Raw genomic sequence first — 23,464 nt, forward strand, 5'->3', positions numbered from 1 at the left:
GAGCTCCCAAGGCATTTTTAAGGTATATTAAGGGCAAGAGGATAACTAGGGAAATATTAGGACCGGTTATGAGCCAAAGTCACCGTCTGCAATGTGCAGGCAGAGGACGCAGATGCGGCTTTCATTGATTACTTTTCATCTGTGTTCACCATGGAGATGGACGATGTAGGTGTAGAGATCAGGGAGGGGGGCTGTGAAGTACTTAAAGAAATTAGTATTGAAATGTAGGAAGTGTTTGTTGTTTTGGCGGGCATAAAATGGAAAAATCCGCAGGCCCAGATGAGATGTGACACAGGCTGTTATGTGAGGTAAGGGAGGATCTCGGAGGGGCTTTGACACACATTTTCAAATCCTCTCTGGTGACAGCAGATGTACCAGATGATTGAAGGGCAGTGAATGTGGTACCATTATTCAAGAAGGGTAGCAGGGGTCAACCAGGTAATTGCAGGCAGGTGAATCGAACATCAGTGGTAGGGAAACGATTGAAAAAAAATCTAAGGAACAGGATTAATCACTACTTGGAGAGGCAGGCATTAATCAGGGATAGTCAGCATGGCTTTGTCAGGGGGAGATCGTTTCTAACAAACTTGATTGAATTTTTCCTCAGTCAACACATCTGCCCCCAGTCTGCTGCAGGTGAACATAGGAGTATGCAGAAAAATAGACACATAGACATGTACGAAAATACTCACAGCAAAACTACTCCGCATTCACAATACCTGGCTTTCTCTCTTTGCTATCATCTCTGTGATCATCTCTGTCATTTCTATCATCTCTGTGTACAATCATCTCTGTGATTTACTACCATCTCTGTGATTTGGATGTGTTCGCAGATAATTTACTGTTAAATGCTCGTGGGTTGCAACTAAGCTTTCATCTTCCCACCCTCCATCTGACAGGTTCTGTCACTCGTGGCAAGGGTTCACCGGCTGGTTTGTACCAAGCAATTTATGAAGAGATTGGGAATATTCCGCCTGGCAAGGATTCCTATCAGATACGGCGTTCAGGTCTGTGTTTTATATTTCATAACGAATTTGCACAAGACAAATGTCACTTCCATTTAACTACCCCATGTTAATGGTCAGTTTACTGACTGAACACTGTCAGAAATCCGCTCGCTATCCCCAGGTAAAGGAGTCATATCACAGTGCGAGTGTGTCTATATCTGTGCGTATCGCAAGATTAGCAATGGGGTTGGGAAGATTTCCACCCGTTGCTACTGCTTAAAGAACGTGATTTCTGTTTGTTTGAAACTATCATGTCATTTTATTCCATTGAAGCTAGACCATAAATAGTCACTGCTCTCAGGAGGAGACAGTCACATCGACTTAGAGTTTATTTCTCTGAGTGACTGGATTTCTGGATCAGAAACACGCTTCCATCAGGAACTCCGAAACTGAAGTCGGTGGTTCCTGCAAAAACATATCCAAACACTTTGTATTCTGAAGTTTAACATTAATCCACAAATTCTGTTTCACAATACTGGGGCAACACACTAGCAAATCGATAAAAGTTTTGTCTTGCGATATATTTGGAGGGCAATTTAACCAATGAGATTAATTTCTCAGGTTGCAAAAAAAAAACAGGAAAGAACAAATCCGTTATTCGTCTCCTTGCACTCTTTACACTTTTCTGCCCCATTATCCGGGGTGGGGTTCGGTTTTAAAGCCACCACCATCCGTTTGAGACTCTGAAATTGAAAGAAACGTGGACAGGATGGAGGGATTCTGGATTAAGAAACTGTGCGAACAGATTATGTTTTACACTATTGTCTCTGCTCTGATGTCTGAAATCTGACCGACCAGCTGTACTGTGTATTGTTTTAACTGCTCGCTGGATGAGCCAACATTTTTGGTCCATCCAGAGTTGCTCTTGAACCACTGCAGTCCCTGTGATAAATGTTTCACAATCGTGTCAGATACGAAGTCCCAGGACATTGTCACCCGATGATGACGGTATTATGTTATTTGCTGGAACGTCCCAATCGATCGCTCCAATAACCATCCATGTTTGTGTTTAACAGTTGCTGATTCCATTGAGTCCCTAAATCGGATTGAATATTACACCAGTTACAGTTTGGGTGATACGGATCCTGGATCAGAAAATCCTGAAGGGAACGCCTCCAGTATTCAGGGTGGGTACATTTTTACTTGTTACCATCACTTTTTTTAATCCATCACGCTGTCTGCTATCCAAAATCAACAACTAAATATATCAGAACTTAATCGCTGTAAAATGATGCTGCTGAATACATGGAGATTTGCTGAGGGATTTTAGTTTTTAAAAATGGGAAATAATTTGGATGTCTACAAAATGATACCGATTGCAACCAATACTTTAATGGAATGAAACATTCAATTATTGTGATTTCTGACACTGTTGCGTGGGTGGTGAAATGTGACATTTGTGTGCATGTTGAATGGGTGATTCAATGGGATGCATTTGACCTTAAAGCGAATTTTGTCACACAGTGGCGACAGACTGGGAGGGAAATTGCCGCTGGATAGCAGTGCAAAGGAAGCCCGACGTCTTTACTCTGTTAAGTGATATTCCTGGAATCGGCCGAGCTGGTGGGCGGAGGCTGCACTTTAAGGCGCTGGGCAGGTAATTGAGTCAATAAACAGGAAATTCATGGAAATGTTCCAAAGCATTCACAATTTCGTGAAAGGCGCGCCAGAACATCAGTTTTCAGAGACTCCCCTTCTGTAAGGAGGTGGAAGCTCAGAGGAAGGTCAGGTTTGGCTGTGAAAAGAATTGTGGCACTGGAGGGCTGGTGAGAGATACTGTATTGCGGTATTGGCAATCAGGAGGCTGACAGATCTTGGAGATCACAACAGAGGTATTCAGGATGAGCATCCTGTCCGACTTGAAACTTACATACACCAAGTAAAAAGACTGGAGGCCTTGAGCAGTGAGTGCAGCAATTTACAATCGGCTGCAGCCACTCCGGTTTTGATGCCTCCCATTGTGGAGGAGAATCAGAGATGGAGAGAGGTGCAGTCCCTGGGAGTTGGGCTGCAGCACACAGACAGGGACAAGAATCGTGAGGCTGGCAGAGAGTGTAGATGAGCAAAGTGCATAGCCGCAAGCAACCAGCTTCTTGAGTGCTGAAGATGCTCCCCACCAGAGAGGGCTTACCATCAGAGGCTCTGGTTCCTGCAAATGTCAGAGCAGCAGTGTTACTGAAGATTGTGCCTTTACAAGGAGGTGGTCACTGAGCTGTTCTCTATAGTGGAGGAACATCTGAACCAATGAGTGGGGGCACCCCTTCACCAATTAAATTTTTGTCTTTTGTGACATTTAAGGCTGTCCAATTTATGTTAGGCACTGCACTCACCTTGCCATACTACATCAGGGCATTGATCCTGTTTCTGAACTGAAATATCTTACATGGGACCACATCGCGGCTGCTCACCTCCTGCTCAATCACCTGCCATGCCCTCCCTACCTGCCCAGCTGGCCTCCTCCTCCAGTCCCGATGGAAAAGCGCTTCCCTCCTTGCCTTTTCTGTCTGAAGGAGCACTTCCATGGAGGTATGCGAAAACCTGGGCGCCACCCCTGCTCTTGCTGCTGCCATATCCCAAACATGCAGGTTGTTAGTCCTCCCAACGCATGTCCTACACTGCCTCTGACTTTCAATCTATTGCTGGCTGCATTTTAAACATAGCATTAGCTATGACTCACCTATCGTGATAAGACATGGTCCCACAATTCGCCAGCCTCTAGTCTCACTACAGCTGAAGATCACAGTCTACCCTGGTCATCCCGGGTATACTGACGTCTAATAATATAATTCTAAGTATTCAGTGTCACCATTTAATTTCAGTGAAAATCATTATTTACACTCAGGTCTGGTTCCGGGTGATTATGATGATATTGAGACTGGAGCCATTGACACTCAGGATGGTCACTTGTTGCTGGGCAGTGGTCCTGATGATCTCTTCACACTGACAAGTGCCGGCGGTGATCTCTCCAATCTCGGTGAGTTAAATGCCCACAGTCACTTTGAATTTCATTACAATCGGATATGTCACAGATCGCTGGTTGATTTACATTCATGTTGTGATTAAAGGAAATTAGACAAAACAATGCTTGACTTATTCGGTGTGTGACATATCTCTTGTTAACACTGTCACTGGAAATCCTTCACGTTCTCAATCTGCACACCCTGATTCAGGCTTAGCTGATCCATTTCATCTGCTATCACCCAGCGGTTAAAAAAAACAGCACGGTGAATGGAGCTGGAAAACATTCACAGGTCAGCAAATTCCATTCCCCTTTACGTTATTGACACAAATATAGATGACCCGCACTGAACCCGCTTTCAGTCCAATCATTAATCCATAATCTTTCTCTTCGCAGTAGACAGCTCTCAGGCCCGCACTGAACTCGCTTTCAGTCCCATCATTAATTCATAAACTTTCTCTCCACAATATACAGCTCTCAGACCCGCACTGATCCCGCTTCAGTCCAATCATTAATCTATAATCTTTCTCTCCACAGTATACAGCTCTCAGACCCGCACTGATCCCGCTTTGCTGGTTCCCACCATTCCTGAAAACAATGACGATGTTCACTGTGACACGTTCACAATACCAGACGTTTCACCAACAATGGGCAGTGACTGTGTGGTTCTACATGTTACATCTCCATTGGTCCGGTAAGACCAATGTTTTATTATTTCTTCCATGTATTTGTGCTGACAGTGTGCAGTCCCGGCTATTTCCGATATTAATATGATAATGAATGGTGTTTTCAATGCTCAGTGATTCCAAAGTATCAGAGAGAACATGTTCTAAACATCTTACTAAAGAGATAGGAAGCTTATTGAAGCAGAAATATTCCGAGGAGATCATATACTATATTTGATGTGCTTGTTTGATGGTTAACATTGCTGTAACCCTCTCAAGTCGTTTTTGCTGTCCTTCCAGGTGAAGGTCAGATTCCAATCCTGCATATGATGTCTGGAGTCGGATCACAGACTGGTGGAAAATATTCTGCGTTAAATGTGAGAGAATGGCATGAACTTGCCCAACACTGTGATCATGAAGAATGTGTGTTGCTTTACTAAACTAACATCACTTTATCGTAGTCAACCATCATTTTCCTTTGTGTTAAAATATCTAGCTTTTGCTTTTCTCTCTATTTTGTCTGAAGGTGCATATTTTCTCTTGAATTAAAATACCAAACAGAATTGATTTAGGATCATTTCTCTTTCTATACTAATACTGAGATATATTACTCTGCATGTAATTACCAACACTGTCACAGAGATTAAAACCATTGCTTATTAATAAAGAGTTGATACAAAGTTCGTTTTGTAACCGATTCACTTTTCCATATCCTGTTAAAAAAAGATTCAGAGTATGTCAGGTGACAAATAAATGATCTGTGTCTTTAAACTGCATTTATTGTCTCTGCTTCCTCCACCGCCATCTACTCGATGTGGACAAATTACTGCCGTTTATAATGTAAGTGCTGATGTACAATTGAAATACCCTTAAACATTAATTAAAACATTTATTCAATGGTGCAGTTGGAATTTGTGCCTTTGTCAATATTAATAACTATATTATGGTTCAAGTGCTAAATGTGCACCAATTCCAAGATACAATACAATGTTGTTTTACTGCGCTACACTATCCCGCAGTATGGCGGGAGACCAGGAAAATCTGATCAGAAATTCATGTGTTGTTGCCGTCAACCTTAAATATTTCAGGTAGTCATCACCAGAACACAATTGTGACTCTGTCGGGAGAGCAGTTACACCATGCATTACTCTCCAGAAAAATGTGATCTTTGTGAATCGTCGGCTTACTGAAATACCCGTATCCACCAGCAGACGCCGACCATCATTTGAATTGTTAACAAATCATGCTGGAAACGCTTAACAGCTGAGATATCATCTGTGGAGAGAGACACAGAATTAGCTTTGAACGTTAATGCGATTTCTTCAGAAAAATAAATATATTAGTTGAAATTAATTACTTTTAGCAAATACAGAACCAGGGAAAAGGGGGAATGAGAGAGTAAAAGAGTGAAGGCTTCTGTTAAGATGGAGACAAATGTGATTAAATTAATCCCGCCCCACTTTACTCTCTCTTATCTATGCCCCTGTGATCTGCAGCACTTCATTCTCTCAACCCTGACATTGTCAATAAACCTGCTGACAATGGAATCGCTGTTGTTCTTTGCTGAAAAGATCTCTACCTTGGGGAGGCTGAACACAAACTCTCTGACATATCGTTCCACCTACCCCAGACCATGACCACAACACCAAACATCATTTATCCTTTTCCATACGATCGTTGCAGTCACTTCCTCTTGAAATCTTCACCACGTGCCTATAACCGCGCACAGCCCCTGCATCTGTAAGTATTTATTGTGTCCCCTTAATGTTATCTGGAACATAGAACATAGAACAGTGCAGCACAGTACAGGCCCTTCGGCCAACGATGTTGTGCCGAACATTTAACCTACTCAAGATCGAAGTAACTACCTACCCTTCATTCTACTATCATCCAAATACATATCCAAGAGTCGCTTAAATGCCCCGAACGTATCTGCTTCTACTACTACCGCTGACAGAGCATTCCACGCACCCACCACTCTCTGTGTAAAGAACCTACCTCTGACATCTCCCCAAAACCTTCCTCTGATCACCCTAAAATTATGCCCCCTTGTGATAGCCCTTTACACCCTTGGAAAAAGTCTCTGACTATCCACTCTATCTATGCCTCTCATCATCTTGTACCCCTCTATCAAGTCACATCTCATCTCTCTTCGCTCCAATGAGAAAGGCCCTAGCTGCCTCAAACCTTCCTCGGAGGACATGCCCTCCAGTCCAGGCAGCATCCTGGTAAATCTCCTCTGCACCCTCTCTAAAGTTTCCACGTCCTTCCTATAATGAGGCGACCAGAAATGAACACAATATTCCAAGTGAGGTCGAACCAGGGCCTTACAGAGCTGCAGCATAACCTCACAGCTTTTAAACTCAATCCCCTTGTTAATGGAAGCCAATACACCAAACGTCTTCTTAACAACGCTATCAACTTGGGTGGCAACCTTGAGCGATCTATGGACATGGACCCCAAGATACCTCTGTTCCTCCACACTACCAAGAATCCTGTCTTTAAGTCTGTATTCACTTCACACTTTTCCAGGTTGAACTCCACCTGCACTTCTCAGTCCAGCTCTGCATCCTGTCAATGTCCCGTTGCAACCTACAACAGCTGTCCACACTATCCACAACTCCAGCAACCTTCGTGTCTTCGGCAAACTTGCTAACCCAGCCTTCCACGCCCTCATCCAAATCATTTATAAAAATCACAAAGAGCAGAGGTCCCAGAACAGATCCTTGTGGAACACCACTGGTCACCGAGCTCCATGCTGAATACTTTCCATCTACTACCACCCTCTGACATCTATGCGCCAGCCAATTTTGTATCCAGACAGCCACTTTCCCTGTATCCCATGCCTCCTTACTTTATGAATGAGCCTTCCATGGGGAAACTGATCAAACGCCTTTCTAAAATCCATATACACCACATCAACTGCTCTTCCTTCCTCAATATATTTTGTCACATCTTCAAAGAATTCAATAAGGCTTGTGAGACATGACCTGCCCCTCACAATGCCATGCTGACTGTCTCCAATCAAACCATGCTTTTCCAAGTAATCATAAATCCTGTCTCTCAGAATCCTCTCCAATAATTTGCCCACTACCGACGTAAGACTGACTGGTCTATAATTCCCAGGGTTATCCCTATTCCCTTTCTTGAACAAGGGAACAGCATTTGCCATCTTCCAATCATCCAGTACTACTCCAGTCGACAGTGAAGACACAAAGATCATCGCCAAAGGAGCAGCAATCTCTTCCCTCATTTCCCGTAATATCCTTGGGTATATCCCGTCTGGTCCCGGGGACTGATCTGTCCTCATATCAGTTAAAATATCCAGCACATCCTCCCTCTTAAACTGAAGCTGTTCAAGCATATCAGCCTGTTCCACTCTGTCCTCACAAATGACCAGGTTCCTCTCACTAGTGAATACTGAAGCTAAGTATTCATTTAGGATTTCCCCTACCTCCTCCGACTCCAGGCACAAGTTCCCTCCACTATCCTTGATCGGCCCTACCCTCACTCTGGCCATCATCTTGTTCCTCACATAAGTGTAGAAAGCCTTGGGAATTTCTTTAATCTTACCCGCCAAGACCTTTTCATGTCCCCTTCTAGCTCTCCTAAGTCCATTCTTCAGTTCCTTCCTGGCTATCTTGTAACCCTCTAGAGCCCTGTCTGATCCTTGCTTCCTCAACCTTAAGTAAGCTTCCTTCTTCCTCTTGACTAGCTGTTCCACATCTCTTGTCATCCAAGGCTACTTCACCCTACCATCCCTTCCCTGCCTCATTTTGACAAACCTATCCAGCAGTCGCAGCAAGTGCTCCCTAAATAACCTCCACATTTCTGTCGTGCATTTCCCTGAGAACATCTGTTCCCAATTTTTGCTCCCCAGTTCCTGCCTAATAGCATTGTAATTCCCCCTCCCCCAATTAAATATTTTCCCATCCCGTCTGCTCCTGTCCCTCTCCATGACTATAGTAAAGGTCAGGGAGTTGTGACCACTGTCACCGAAATGCTCTCCCACCGAGAGATCTGTCACCTGGCCTGGTTCGTTGCCAAGCACCAAGTCCAACATAGTCTCCCCTTTAGTCGGCCTATCTACATATTGAGTCAGGAAACCTTCCTGGACACACCTGACAAATACTGCTCCATCCAAACTATTTGCAGTAAGGAGGTTTCAATCAATAGTAGGGAAGTTGAAGTCACCTTTGAGAACAACCCTGTTACTTCTGCACCTTTCCAAAATCTGCCTCCCAATCTGTTCCTGCATGTCTCAGCTGCTATTGGAGGGTCTATGGAAAACTCCCATCAAAGTGACTGATCCTTTCCTGTTTCTGACTTCCATCCATAATGACTCAGTAGACAATCCCTCCTCGACGACCTTCCTTTCTGCAGCTGTGATACTATCCCTGATTAACAATGCCACTCCCCCACCTCCTTTACCCCCCTCTCTATTCCTTTTGAAACATCTGAACCCTGGAATATCCAACATCCATTCCTGCCCTTGTGATTTCCACGTCTCTGTAATGGCCACAACATCGTATCTCCAAGTACTGATCCATGCTCTAAGTTCATCACCCTTATTCTTGAGACTTCTTGCGTTAAAATATACACACTTCAACCCATCATACTGTCTGCAACTTTACCCTGTCAACTGTCTAACCTTCCTCACAGACTCTCTGCACTCTGTATCTGCCTGTTCAACAGCTACCCCATCCACTGATCCGTGACTCCGGTTCCCATCCCCCTGCCAAACTAGTTTAAACCCTGCCGAAGAGCTCTAGCAAACCTCCCGCCCAGGAAATTGGTGCCCCTAAAGTTGAGATGCACCCCGTCCTTCTTGTACAGGTCCCACCTTCCCCAGAAGGTATCCCAATGATCCACATATCTGAATCCCTCCCGCCTGCACCAATTCTGTAGCCACGTGTTCAGCTGCACTCGCTCCCTGTTTCTAGCCTCACTAGCACGTGGCACAGGTAACAATCCCGAGATTACTGCTCTGCTCGTCCTGCCTTTCTGCTTCCAACCTAACTCCCTATATTCGCTTTTCAGGTCCTCATCCCTTTTCCTAGCTATGTCATTGGTCCCGAAATGTACCACGACCTCTGGCTGCTCACCCTCCCCCTTAACAATCCTATAGACTCGATCCGAGACATCCCGGACCCTGGCACCAGGGAGGCAAGATACCATCCGGGAGTCTCATTCGCGACCACAGAATCTCCTGTCTGTTCCTCGAACCATTGATTCTCCTATCACTATCGCTCTCCTATTCTCCCGCCTTCCCTTCTGAGCCACTGAGACAGGCTCAATGCCAGAGACCTGGCCACTGTGGCTTTCCTCTGGTAGGTCGTCCCCCCCAAATGTATCCAAAATGGTATACGTATTATTGAGGGGAACGGCTACAGGGGATCCCAGCACTGTGCGCCTATTCCCTTTCCCTCCCCTGACAGTCACCCAGCTACCTTTATCCTGTAACTTCGGTGTCACTACTTCCCTATAGCTGCTCTCTATCACCCCCTCAGTCTCCTGAAAGATCCGAAGTTCATCCAGCTCCATCTCCAGCTCCAGTTCCCGAACATGGTCTGTGAGGAGCTGGAGTTGTGTACACTTCTAACAGGTGAAGTCAGCAGGGACACAAGTGGTGACCCTCACCTCCCACATCCTGCAAGAGGAGCATGCAACCGCCCTAGCTCCATCCCCTCCACAATAGATTGACAACAGAGATTAAATAAAAGAAAGGAAAATCTTACCTTACCAAACCATTCACACAAGAGACCTCTTTTTGTTTAGAGGAGGAGGATGGGTGGGAGATACTACACTTGTTGTGTTTCGGGTTTAGCCGCAGCCCACATATATAGGTTTTCTTACCCAGCAGTCCCCTGGTCCGCCGAAACAAAAGGTAATTTACTTGAAGCTTAAACTCACCTTCCCAGCTGATCCCTCACTCGCACTATCGCTGCTTCAGAAAAAGCTGCTGTAACAACAAAAGGTAAGTTATTTTAAACTGCCCAAATATGCAGGTTTACTTACCCAGCAGTCCCCTGGTGCGCCGAAACAAAAGTTTTCTATTGACATTGATACTTGGAAATTACCGTGTTGACAAGGAGATCCTCGAATTTCAACGTTAAAATCGGATCATACATGTGTGGCATAGGTTACCTCCGAATATCAGTGCTTACTGGATGTTCCTTCTTTACTTGCATCATTTTCAGGATTTGCATGACTAAGCAGCGCGGCACAGTGGTGCAGTAGTTAGCACCACAGCATCACAGCTCCAGTGACCCGGGTTCAGGTCTCGGTACTGCCTGTGTGGAGTTTGTAAGCTCTCCCTGTGACCGTGTGGGTTTCTGCTAGGTGCGGCGATTACCTTCCACAGCAAAAGACTTGCAGATTGTCAGGTAAGTTAACCATTATAAATTGCCCCGAGTTTAGGTAGGGGATATGGGATAAATTTAGGATTAGCATAAATGGGTGGTTGGTGATCGGCACAGACTGGGTGGGCCGAAGGGCCTGTTTCAGTGCTGTATCTCTAAATGAATAAAATACTAGTATTTATGATCTGCAGGATTGGCCGGCTTCTCACAGATACAAGAGACCCACACCAAACATCTTAAACCTCCATCGTAATGTACGAGTAATTCAAGTTGCTGTCACCACCCATATCTCATACTTATTGTATTGTAAGTCTGTTTGATACCTGCAAAGCATAACTCAGGGGGACAAAGTTATCAGATTGTGACAGGACCCGATACCCCTGCAGAAACCAGTGAATGGATGGCAAATTTATGAGGATAATTATCCTTGTTCCAATGCAATTTGTGAATTCATTGGTTAAATGTCCATTTCAGAAGAGTTGTTGTTTTACATCCGGGAATGAATTCATTTCAAGGTTTTCTACTTGTGATAACTTCGTAGTGAAACCTCAACTGTGCTAATTTATTGATCAGCATTAGAGCGTCAGGCTCTTTTCATTCTCCAGTTCCACTTTCACTCCTGGATATATCAGACTGACATTAATTTTTATTTATTGAGTTACAGTGGAGAGTTTATTGAAACAACCATTAACCTTCAGCTCCCATCTTTGCATTGAATCATAGTGAGTTAACAACTGACATTGATAGACGCTACATTCCTGGTGATTTGATCACAACGAGTTGACCGTTTACAGTAACACAGCCTCACTCGCCTGACTAGATTATTTACAGTATTTATGTTTCATTTACCTATATATGCAGGTAGAGAAAACAGCCTGAACATTTCACAAGTTCATCTATTTTACTTTCAAATCAGAGGGAGAATTGATGCTCCTGCTGCACCTAACTTTTCTGACTGATTTTAACTTAGTCATTTATCGTGACCTGTTGATATTTTGAGTTTTACATTTTGGAAAGTGTGCACAGATTACCGTAGCTTTGCACTGTGAGTCAGTCTTTGTAATAAGAGATCAGTTTATTTGCAGTCACAAAGCTGTCACATTTATCCAATGATCAATGATATTGCATAAACATTCTTCTCCCGATACTTTGTCCTTATGGATTTTATGCAGCTGAGTTCAAAGTCCGAGATGAAATGTCCTGCAGCAGTCTGTTGATATCACAGAAGTCATCGCAATGTCAGGCGCTTCCTCTCAGTTCAACAGAACAGCAAAACACACAGTGCCTGTTCTGAGGTCCTGCAGAACTGTAAGCTGCTTTTCATATATTTCGATAATGGAAATTATTTGTTGATTCCAAGTGATCACCTTTTATAAAACACATTCCGTAACGCTTACAAGGAACACATCACATCCCTCCCTGCACAGTTCAACGATGGTGAATGTTTGGAACTTCTGATTACCAGTCAGTGTGTCTTTGTGTTCTGATTCTCTAGACAGTCTCACTGAGTGATCACGTTTCCTCAATGATTTGGCAAGTTTCCCTCGAAAGCTACACAGTCCTTATATGGAGAACAATTGTGCAGCATTTCTGACAGGAACGATTCAGAAACACATTGCCGCTCTACAGTGGGATTATACAGCAAAATTGGGCAACATACACAGTGATGGCTCTATTGCTGGCAATGGTGGCAATGGTAATCGAGGTTGCTGCCCTCAACATCAAGGCAGCAAGTTACAAAATGTATTTCTAAAGAGATCACTTTCCTCATCCCCTCAAAGCCCCTCTTTCCTGCCTCTCCAAAGTCATGTTTCTACTGCATGTATTTCTTTCTCTTTACATTCAATTGCAACCTCACTTCTTCATTTATTCATGACACTTCCTTCTGAAAAAAGGCCAAATCCTGCGGAGGCTGGGAAGCTGAGAAATTAACAGCAAGTTCTGGAACTACCTTGTCGGCAAGGTCGCATTTTTAGAAAGAGAAACAGAGTCACAATTCTGAATTTTCTTCAGAACTATAAAGTGTCCTGTTGCAGCAGTATTTAGGTAAGAACAGAGGCTGGGAAAAGGGGAACAGGGCAAAGGAATGAAAGAGCGAAAGAAAATAACTCTGATCGGGTGGAAGGCAGTAATGATTAAATGGAGAGCAGAATTATTTCCAACGCTCGCTGTCAGAAAAAATGGAGGAGTAGTGATCACGTGCTTTTTTGAAGTTGACGCTGATTCCGGAAGTTGAAACTGTGTTGCAGGCTGTGGACAGAGAGGTCAGCATGGAAATGGGGCAGGGAATTATAATGACAAGTGACCAGAAGCTAAGCATCACGTTTGCAGACTTATTGGAAGTGCTCAACAAAACAGCAGCAGAACATGTGTTTGGTTTCCTCCGTGTAAAGGACAATGATTGTTAATACGATATTTATTTGTTCAGAGATACAGCACTGAAAGAAGCACTTCGACCCACCGAGTCTGTGCCGACCAGCAACCACCCATTTATACTAATCCGATATTAACTCCATATTCCCTACCATTCTCCTACCACCGACCTACACTAGGGCAATTTACAATGGCCAATTTACTTATCAACGTGCAAGTCTTTGGCTGTGCGAGGAAACCAGAGCACACGGCAGAAATCCACACGGTCAAATGGAGAACTTTCAAACTCCACAAAGTCAGTACCCAGAACTGAACCGGGGTCGCTGGAGCTGTGATGTTGCGGTGCTAATCACTGCACCACTGTGCAAGTGCAAGTAAACCACTGTTTCACCTGGAAAGAGTGCCTGCACCCCTGATGGTTGAGAGAGAGGATGTGAAAGGGCAGGTGATGCATCTCCAGTATTTGCAAGGGAAGGTGTCATTAGAAGGGGCGTGGGTGTTTTGTTTTGATGGATGAGTGAGTCAAGATGTGCATTCAGAATGCTGGAAATTCCGCCTAGCAAATCGTTCCCCCGTCACATTTTTCCCCCTGAAAATTTATCACCCCCCCTTAAATGTTTCCTCCCACCCCACAATTTATTTCTCCCCCCTGCAAATTCCTCCTCTCCCTACTCAAAGTTTAACCACGGCAACATTGCCCCCCTGGAAAATTCCCGCACTGCAAATCCCCCCACCCCGACCCATGGATGGACACCCCCATCTACTTACCCCTCATCTGCAGACCCCTATCTGATATCTCTCCTGTGAACAGACCCCCATCAGAATGCCCCCAGCAACAGACTCTCATCTAAATGCCCATCCTGTGAACAGATCCTCCATCTAAATACCCCCAGGAACAGTCTCCCATTTAAATACCCCTCCTGTGAACAGTCTCCCTTCTAAAACCCCATGTGAACAGACCCCCAACTAATGCCCCTCCTGTGTACAGGCCCCCCATGTAAATAATCCCTCCCCTCCCCGTCAAAGGTCCCACATCTAAGCACCCCATGAACAGACTGGAGATTCTGCACTCACCCTCCCAGTTTAAACCTGGAGAATCCTCCCACTCCAATTTTAAACTTGGAGAATACCCCCTCCTTTTTTAGCATAACTAATTCCCTGTGTATATATTGCCCTCTATTTCTCCCCTCTGCTCCCACTGTAAACAACCCCCCCTTTCTAAATACCCACCCTGCCCTGTAAAAGCCCCTCTCTACTAATTCCTGTTCCATCTCCCCCGTGAGCATCCGCACCCCCCGCCCCCGGTGTAACTACCATAACAGTCAACAGCCCGCCCTCCCTCCCACCCCCCACCGTGTAATCTCCATCACTTTCCTGGGTTTGGCTCCGTCTCCCGACAATCTATAATTCATTTTAATTCCAGGTCTGGGTAAGCCACTGGAATTCCATCAACTGGCTCCCAGACCCCCGGCACCTTTAACTTATGTACGGCCATAGCAGGGCCGGGCACAGAGCAATGACCAATACCCCAGAGGCTAACGGCATACTGAGCCTTTAACGCACAGGAAGATCCCAGCCCAGAAACATCCCTCTCAGCAGAACGGCTTTTCGCCTGTTCTCCCCGTCAGCTTCAGGGAATGAAACAGAGGAAGACACACAGAGCCACACACACTGACTTACACAAGGACGGGAGAGAGCCATTCAGCCCTTTGAGCCTGTCCCACCCATGTTAGATCATAGAACAAAGAACAAAGAAAATTACAGCACAGGAACAGGCCGTTCGGCTCTCCAAGCCTGCGCCGATCCAGATCCTAAATCTAAACCAGTCGCCTATTTTCCAAGGGTCAGTATCTCTTTGCTTCATGCCCATTCACGTACCAGTCTAGATACACCTTAAAAGACGCTATCGTTCCCACATCTACCACCTCCGCTGGCAACGCGTTCCAAGCACCCACCATCCTCTGCGTAAAGAACTTTCCACGCATATCCCCCCTAAATTTCTCCCGTCTCACATTGAACTCGAGACCCCCATTAATAGAATTCCCCACTCTGGGAAAAAGCTTCTTGCTATCCACCCTGTTAAAACCTCTCATGATTTTACAAACCTCAATCAGGTCCCCCCTCAACCTCCGTCTTTCTAATGAAAATAATCCTAATCTACTCAACCGCTCTTCATAGCTAGCGCCCTCCATACCAGGCAACATCCTGGTGAACCTCCTCTGCACCCTCTCCAAAGCATCTACATCATTTTGGTAATGTGGCGACCAGAATTGCACGCAGTATTCCAAATGTGGGCGAACCAAAGTCCAATCCAACTGTAACATGACCTGCCAACTCTTGGACTCAATACCCCGGCCGATGAAGGAAAGCATGCCGGATGCCTTCTTGACCACTCGATTGACCTGCCAAGCCACCTTCAGGGAACAATGGACCTGAACGCCCAAATCTCTCTGTACATCAATTTTCCCCAGGACTTTTCCATTTACTGAATGGTTCACTCTTGAATTGGATCTTCCAAAATGCATCACCTCGCATTTGCCCTGATTGAACTCCATCTGCCATTTCTCTGCCCAACTCTCCAATCTCTCTATTCTGCTGTATTCTCTGACAGTCCCCTTCACTATCTGCTACTCCACAAATCTTAGAATCGTCTGCAAACTTGCTAATCAGACGACCTATATTTTCCTCCAAATCATTTATGTATATCACAAACAACAGTGGTCCCAGCACGGATCCCTGTGGAACACCACTGGTCACACGTCTCCATTTTGAGAAACTACATTCCACTGCTACTCTCTGTCTCCTGTTGCCCAGCCAGTTCTTTATCCATCCAGCTAGTACACCCTGGATCCCATGCGACTTCACTTTCTCCATCAGCCTACCATGGGGAAACTTATCAAACGCCTTACTGAAGTCCATGTATATGACATCGACAGCCCTTCCCTCATAAATCAACTTCATCACTTCCTCAAGGAATTCTATTAAATTGATAAGACATGACCTTCCCTGCACAAAACCATGTTGCCTATCACTGATGAGCCAATTTTCTTCCAAATGGGAATAGATCCTATCCCTCAGTATTTTCTCCAGCAGCCTCCCTACCACTGACGTCAGGCTCACCGGTCTATAATTACCTGGATTATCCCTGCTACCCTTCTTAAACAAGGGGACAACATTAGCAATTCTCCTGTCCTCCGGGACCTCACCTGTGTTTAATGATGGTGCAAAGATATCTGCTAAGGCCCCAGCTATTTCCTCTCTCGCTTCCCTCAGTAACCTGGGATAGATCCCATCCGGACCTGGGGACTTGTCCACATTAATGCCTTTTAGAATACTCAACACTTCCTCCGTCCTTATGCCAACTTGACCTAGAGTAATCAAACATCTATCCTTAACCTCAACATCCCTCATGTCCCTCTCCTCGGTGAATACCGATGCAAAGTACTCGTTTAGAATCTCATCCATTTTCTCTGACTCCACGCATAACTTTCCTCCTTTGTCCTTGAGTGGGCCAATCCTTTCTCTAGTTACCCTCTTGCTCCTTATATATGAATAAAAGGCTTTGGGATTTTCCTTAACCCTGTTTGCTCAAGATATTTCATGACCCCTTTTAGCCCTCTTGATTCCTCGTTTCAGATTGGTCCTACATTCCCGATATTCTTCCAAAGCTTCGTCTTTCTACAGCCGCCTAGACCTTATGTATGCTTCCTTTTTCCTCTTAGATAGCCTCACAATTTCACCTGTCATCCATCGTTCCCTAATCTTGCCATTTCTATCCCTCATTTTCACAGGAACATTTCTCTCCTGCACGCGAATCAACCTCTCTTTAAATGACTCCCACATATCAAATGTGGATTTACCTTCAAACAGCTGCTCCCAACCTACATTTCCCAGCTCCTGCCGAATTTTGGTATAGTTGGCCTTCCCCCAATTCAGCACTCTTCCTTTAGGACCACTCTCATCTTTGTCCATGAGTATTCTAAAACTTACAGAATTGCGATCACTATTCCCAAAGTAGTCCCCTACTGAAACTTCAACCACCTGGCCGGGCTCATTCCCCAACACCAGGTCCAGTATGGCCCCTTCCCGAGTTGGTCTATTTACATATAGGTCTAGAAAACCCTCCTGGATGCTCCTTACAAATTCTGCTCCATCTAGACCTGGAACACTAAGTGAATCCCAGTCAATGTTGGGAAAATTAAAATCTGCTATCACCACCACCCTGTTGCTCCTACATCTTTCCATAATCTGTTTACATATTTGTACCTCTATCTCACGCTCGCTGTTGGGAGGCCTGTAGTACAGCCCCAACATTGTTACCGCACCCTTCCTATTTCTGAGTTCTGCCCATATTGCCTCACTGCTCCAGTCCTCCATAGTGCCCTCCTTCAGCACAGCTGTGATATCCTCTTTGACCATTAATGCAACTCCTCCACCTCTTTTACCTCCCTCTCTATCCCGCCTGAAACATCGATATCCTGGGATATTTAGTTGCCAATCATGCCCTTCCCTCAACCAAGTCCCAGCAATAGCAATAACATCGTACTCCCATGTACTAATCCAAGCCCTAAGTTCATCTGCCTTACCTACTACACTTCTTGCAATATAACAAATGCACCTCAGACCACCAGTCCCTTTGCGTTCATGATCTGCTCGCTGCCTACTCTTTCCCTTAGTCACGCTGACTTCATTATCTGGTTCCTTACAGGCTTTAGTTACTACCTCCTTACTGTCCACTGACCTCCTCATTTGGTTCCCATCTCCCTGCCACATTAGTTTAAAACCTCCCCAACAGCGTTAGCAAAATCATGGCTGATCTGTCCATTCCGTCAATGAGCCACATGAAGACAGGTAGAGATAGTCGGGGAGCAGGCACACAGAGAGACAAAGTAACTGTGCTGGACTCGGACTTGATGCCAATGTTGAAACCAGGGTGGAGGGGAGGAGGGTGGTTGTGAATTGGCTGCCCGTTCAGCATCTTTCCCCTGTTTTTACATCAATAGGAGCAAAATTGCGGAGAGATGAAAAGCAAAATCCCGGTTCACAAACACCCTGTACAACACCAAGGCACAGAGTTCAAATCCACCCACAGGCAGGGGGATAGAGACACAGAAAACAGAATCCGGAGTTAGGAAAGAACAGAGAGAGAGAGACAAAATAAATGGAAAGAGAGATTAAGAATGACATGCAGGGAGTCAGAAGCCAGTGAGAGAGAAACTGAGAGCAGAGCGTCAGAAATCCAGAGAAGGGCAGAGAGAGAGAGAAATGGAGACATACAGAGAGAGAGAGAGAGAGAGAGGGAGCTGGAGGTGCAGAGAGCGAATACAGCAGTGATGTAGATATTGAGAGACGCAGATACGGAAAGAAGCGGAGGGGCAGAGATACAAAGTAAGATGTGTTTACGGAATAACGAGGGCTGTCTCGGGGCGGCGGGGAGGGGGGTAGTGGAATGCAGAGATAATCTTGCAGGAAAGGAGGAGCAGAGATGTAAAGATTTAGGCATTTGGAAGTGAGTGAGTGAAGAAATGGAATGAGAGAGAGAGACAGATAAAGATGCAGAGAGTCGCAGAAAGAGAATGAAAAATGAAAACTTGTGAGACTCTGGAGAGGGGCAGAGATAGAAAGGATGTTGAGAGATACAGAGATAGGGATTTAAAAATGTGAAGAAACATAGCTAGGAACAAGGAGGAAGGTTCAAGGAACAGGTTGCAGCAAGACATGGAGAGAGGGAAACCTACGGCATTACATTGACTGTTCTGGAGCAGCGCTTCCCAAACAATTTGCTTCGGAGCACCCTCCAGCCCTCTCCATTGTGGTAAAAAAAACACAGAACGCCGAAAACACAAAACCAAAATACTGCGGATGCTGGAGTTCAGAAATAAAAACCGTGCTGGAAATACTGAGCATTTCCAGCTTTTCTTTGTTTTCTTTCAGCCACGCTAACACACTTTTCTGTATCTAGAAATAAATTTGACAATGACACATCTGTATGTATTATTACTTACTCTCTGGTTTTACCTTGATGTGGCCATTAAAACGGTTGACTCCTTTTGAAGGCGGGAGGATGCTACAGGGATAGGGAACCTTTTAGTGGCTGGAGAGTTTACAGATACAGGGAGGGTTGAGTGGCTGCAGGAGGTTACAGAGATAGGGAGGTTTTCTGGGGCTGGAGGATATTGCAGAGGCGTTGGAAGAGGTTATAAAGATTCCGAGAGCTGCAGGGTCTGGTGGAGGTTACAGAGTTATGATGGTTATCGGGCTTTGAGTAGATAGAGATTTATGAGGGTTTAGGGGCTGGGGGAGCCTACAGAGATATGGAGGTTTGTAACGGCTGGAGGAGCTTTCTGAAGTAGTGAGGGCTGTCGTAGCTACTGGAGCTTACAGGGATAGTGAGGTGTGTGGAATATTGAGGAGGTTACAGAGACGGAGAAACCTGATAGGGATTGGAGGATGTTCCAGCATTCGGGAGGTTTGTATTATCTAGAGGATGTTACCAAGATAGGGATCAGCTGTAGGGACTGCAGGAGGTCAGAGACATAGGCAGTGTCAGCGGTTTCAGACATTATTGAAGCGATAGGGAGGGTTGTAGAGGCTGGTGCAGATGACAGAGGTAGAATTATTTTTTCAGGGCTGATGAGATTACAGAAATCGAGATGGATATAGTGTCTGGAGGAGGTTACAGAGATGTGGAGGGCTTTAGGGGGCTGGCGGATCTGACAGAAATTGGAAGGATTGTAGCGGTCAGGAAGTTGCAGAGATATGGAGAGTGTCGGGGTTGGAGGAATTTTCAGAGATATGGAGAGTTGTAGGATCTGGAGAGAATTCCAGAGCTCAGAGCCTCAGCAACTAACAGAGATATGGAGCGTTTCAGGGTTGGAAGAGATTACAGACATAGGGAGCGCTGTGAAAGTGGAAGAGAGTACAGAGTTAGGGAGGGTTATAGTAGTGGAGGAGGTTACAGACATTGGGAGGGTTGTCGGAATGAAGGAGCTTTCAGAGGTAGGAAGGGCTGTAGCGTAGATTTTGATTATTGATTTTTCAGGTATGAAAGGAATTAATAAGAATTGTGTGAACATTAGCCTTTTTCTGCTGGTGTTAGATTCAAGGGCAGACCTTTAAATTCGAAAGCAGGCAATTGATGATGGAAGAGAATATTGCTTGTGTGGAACTCTCTCCCATGAAAAAATAAATCAGGAAAGGCTGGAGCTTTATGAATAATTTTAAACCTGGGGTGGACAGATTTTGTTTCCCGCCAAGTGCCTTGAGGAATATGAACTCTGAGGCGGGTTACGGAGTTCAGATTCAGATCTGCTATGATGTCACTGAATGGCAGTTCAAACTTGTGGGCTCAATGGCCTCCAGCTAATTATATGTATGCCAGTAGTAAGAACATTAAACTGAGCAGATTAGATCCCGTTATTATGTGCAAGAAATGATGAACAATCATTTATTTTTGGATGTACTTGTAGCCTCACAGTAGATTTTACTTCTACCGAGGATTATCACATTAACGCCAACATCCTCTCCTACTCATTTCCCCTCATTCTCTTCTCAGCACCATTTATTTCCACGAGAAGTCAGTTCGGACTGCCACAAGACTCATAGACTCATACTGGATTGTGTGTGTGGGGGGGAGCGCGAGTGGGCGGGGGTGGGGGGGAGGTGGGGGGTGGGTGGGTGTACGTGCATGTGTGTGTTTATATGTGAGTGTTTGTGTGTGTGAATGTGAGCGTGCTTTGATTTTATTCTTTAATGGGCTGTGGGCGTGGATAGCTCGGCCAGCATTTATTGACCGTGTCTAATTGCTCATGAGAATGACTTGGTGAGTTTTAATCAGTATGTGTGTGTGTGTTTGAGATGGTGTTTATGAATGTCGGGTCACTGACTCGTAACTTCAACTCTGCTTCTCTTTCCACAGATGCTGCCAGACCTGCTGAGTGGTTCCAGCATTTCTTGTTTTTATTTCAGATTTCCAGCATCCGCAGTATTCTGCTTTCAGTTTATGAATGTGGCTGCGTGTTTGTACTTGTGTGTATGTCACATTGAGCGGGGCATGGGGGTAAATATTTTAACCTATGTGACTCCTAAAAATATTAATCGTTTAAAAACTTTCAGTTCTCTTTCATTCATTGGGATTGGTCAGTATTTATATCTGGCCCATTTGAAGTTCATTTGTTCTTTTTTTTTTGTCTTTGCCTCTCACTAAGATGGCGGTCGCTGACGGACAACACGACAGGCCACGGCCATTATTGCTGGCAAAGACAATCCGGGAAGAGACAGGAATAAGCCAAAATTATCCGTCTTCTCCAACAGCGCCAGGAGCAATTTGTGACTTTCTAGCTGCAGCAAGCAGATTGTTTTATTTGTTTAAAATAGTTATGAAAGAAAATATGTTCCATTTCTTTCTGGCAATTCCTTGGATTCCCTCATCCAAGTGGCCCAGTCATCACCTGAGAAAAAAAAGACAGAGTTTGTTGGCAGGCTATTCTCCATGGAAGGCTGCACAACTAAGCCAGATCCTGGAACACACTCAATATTAGAAAATGTGGGAGCTCCATTGCCGGGGGAACAGCAGCTCGTTGAAGACAGAAGGCCGGGCATTATCTTCTCAAGGGGCAAGTAAGGATCGGCAATTAATGCTGGTGTTGCTAATGGGAAGCACATGCTGTGAATCAATCTATACAGAAAATATTTTGGAAACAGATTTATTCTTTCATAGAGTGGTGAATGACACTGCAGTATGTACTTATGATCTGTGAGTAAGTAAGTTTGGTTTATGAATGGGTTAATGTGCGATCTCAATCTAATAGTGCCACTGAATGTGAGCGGGTAGGTGAATAATGTCCATATTCTCGTTTGTCTCAGCTCATCTGCTGTGGAAACCATCAGCCATGCCTTTGTTTTTCTAAAACTTGATAAATCACATGCTCTCCTTACTGGCCTCCCTATTTCCACTCTCCATAACGTTCAGTACATCCAACTCCCTGCTGTCCAATCTCTTAACTCGGATTCGGCCCCGTTCACCCATCCCCCTCGTGTTTGCTGACCGACATTCGACCCTGGTTCAACAACATGATTTTTTTTAAAGAAATACTCATCCTTGTGTTCAGATCCTTCCATGACCTCATCCCCATCTCTGTCACCTCCTCAGGCTCCACACCCTTCCCTATGTCTGTATATCCTACACAAGCGCCAACAAAACTCCCCAACTGTATCACGTCCTGCAACCCCTATTACAGTCGCTGTTGCTGAAACCTCCTCCAGCCCTACAACCCGCCCTATCCCAGTATCCTCCTCCAGCCCTGAAACTCACCCTGTCTCCGCAACCACATCGAGCCAGTACAACCCCCCTTACCTCGATAAAATCCTCCAACCCTCCAGCCCGCCCAATCTCCCTAACTTCCTCAAGCCCCTACAACCCTCCCTATCCCTTTAATATTTACAAACCCTACAACCATCCCCATCTCTGTTTCCTACTCGGGCCCATCACCCCGCCTATCTATGGAAACTCCTCCTGCCTCTACCACTCGCCGAGATTCTGCACTACTTTAATTATGGCAGCTTGAGCATTTCCAAATAAAACTCCCAACAACACCACAGTCTGACTCAGGGATAGATATAGGGAGAGAGTGAGAGCAGTGACCAAGTTGGGGGGAATGTAAGGGAGAAGGAATCAATAAAGTGTCTACAAAATATGAACAAGTAATATTAATATTAATGACTGACACAAAAAACTTTCCACCATCTGCAGCATTTTGCTTGTCTCCAACCACGTTTTGTTTTCTGAGTTGCACTGATGAACTGTGAATGGAACCAGTGATGATTGAGGGGAGAGTGTGATTGCTATTTCCCTTCATATTCTACAGAGGGAACTCTGACTCTCTATCTACCCACTTGTCTGTCCGGTCCTCCAAAGGTCAATTCTTGCCCACCAGCACACTGTTCTTTGTCATGTGCAACCATCCACCTCGCCAAACCCGGACAGTGCAGCGATGAGGACTGTTTGGAAAAACTCGTACTGTTTTCACTGGAAGGAAGGAGGTGGAGGGGCGACATGATAGAGGTTTATAAAGTTATGAGCGGCATGGACAGAGTGGA

The sequence above is a fragment of the Heterodontus francisci genome, unplaced genomic scaffold (genome assembly GCF_036365525.1).
Source record: "Heterodontus francisci isolate sHetFra1 unplaced genomic scaffold, sHetFra1.hap1 HAP1_SCAFFOLD_400, whole genome shotgun sequence".
NCBI classification, from domain to species: Eukaryota; Metazoa; Chordata; class Chondrichthyes; order Heterodontiformes; family Heterodontidae; genus Heterodontus; species Heterodontus francisci.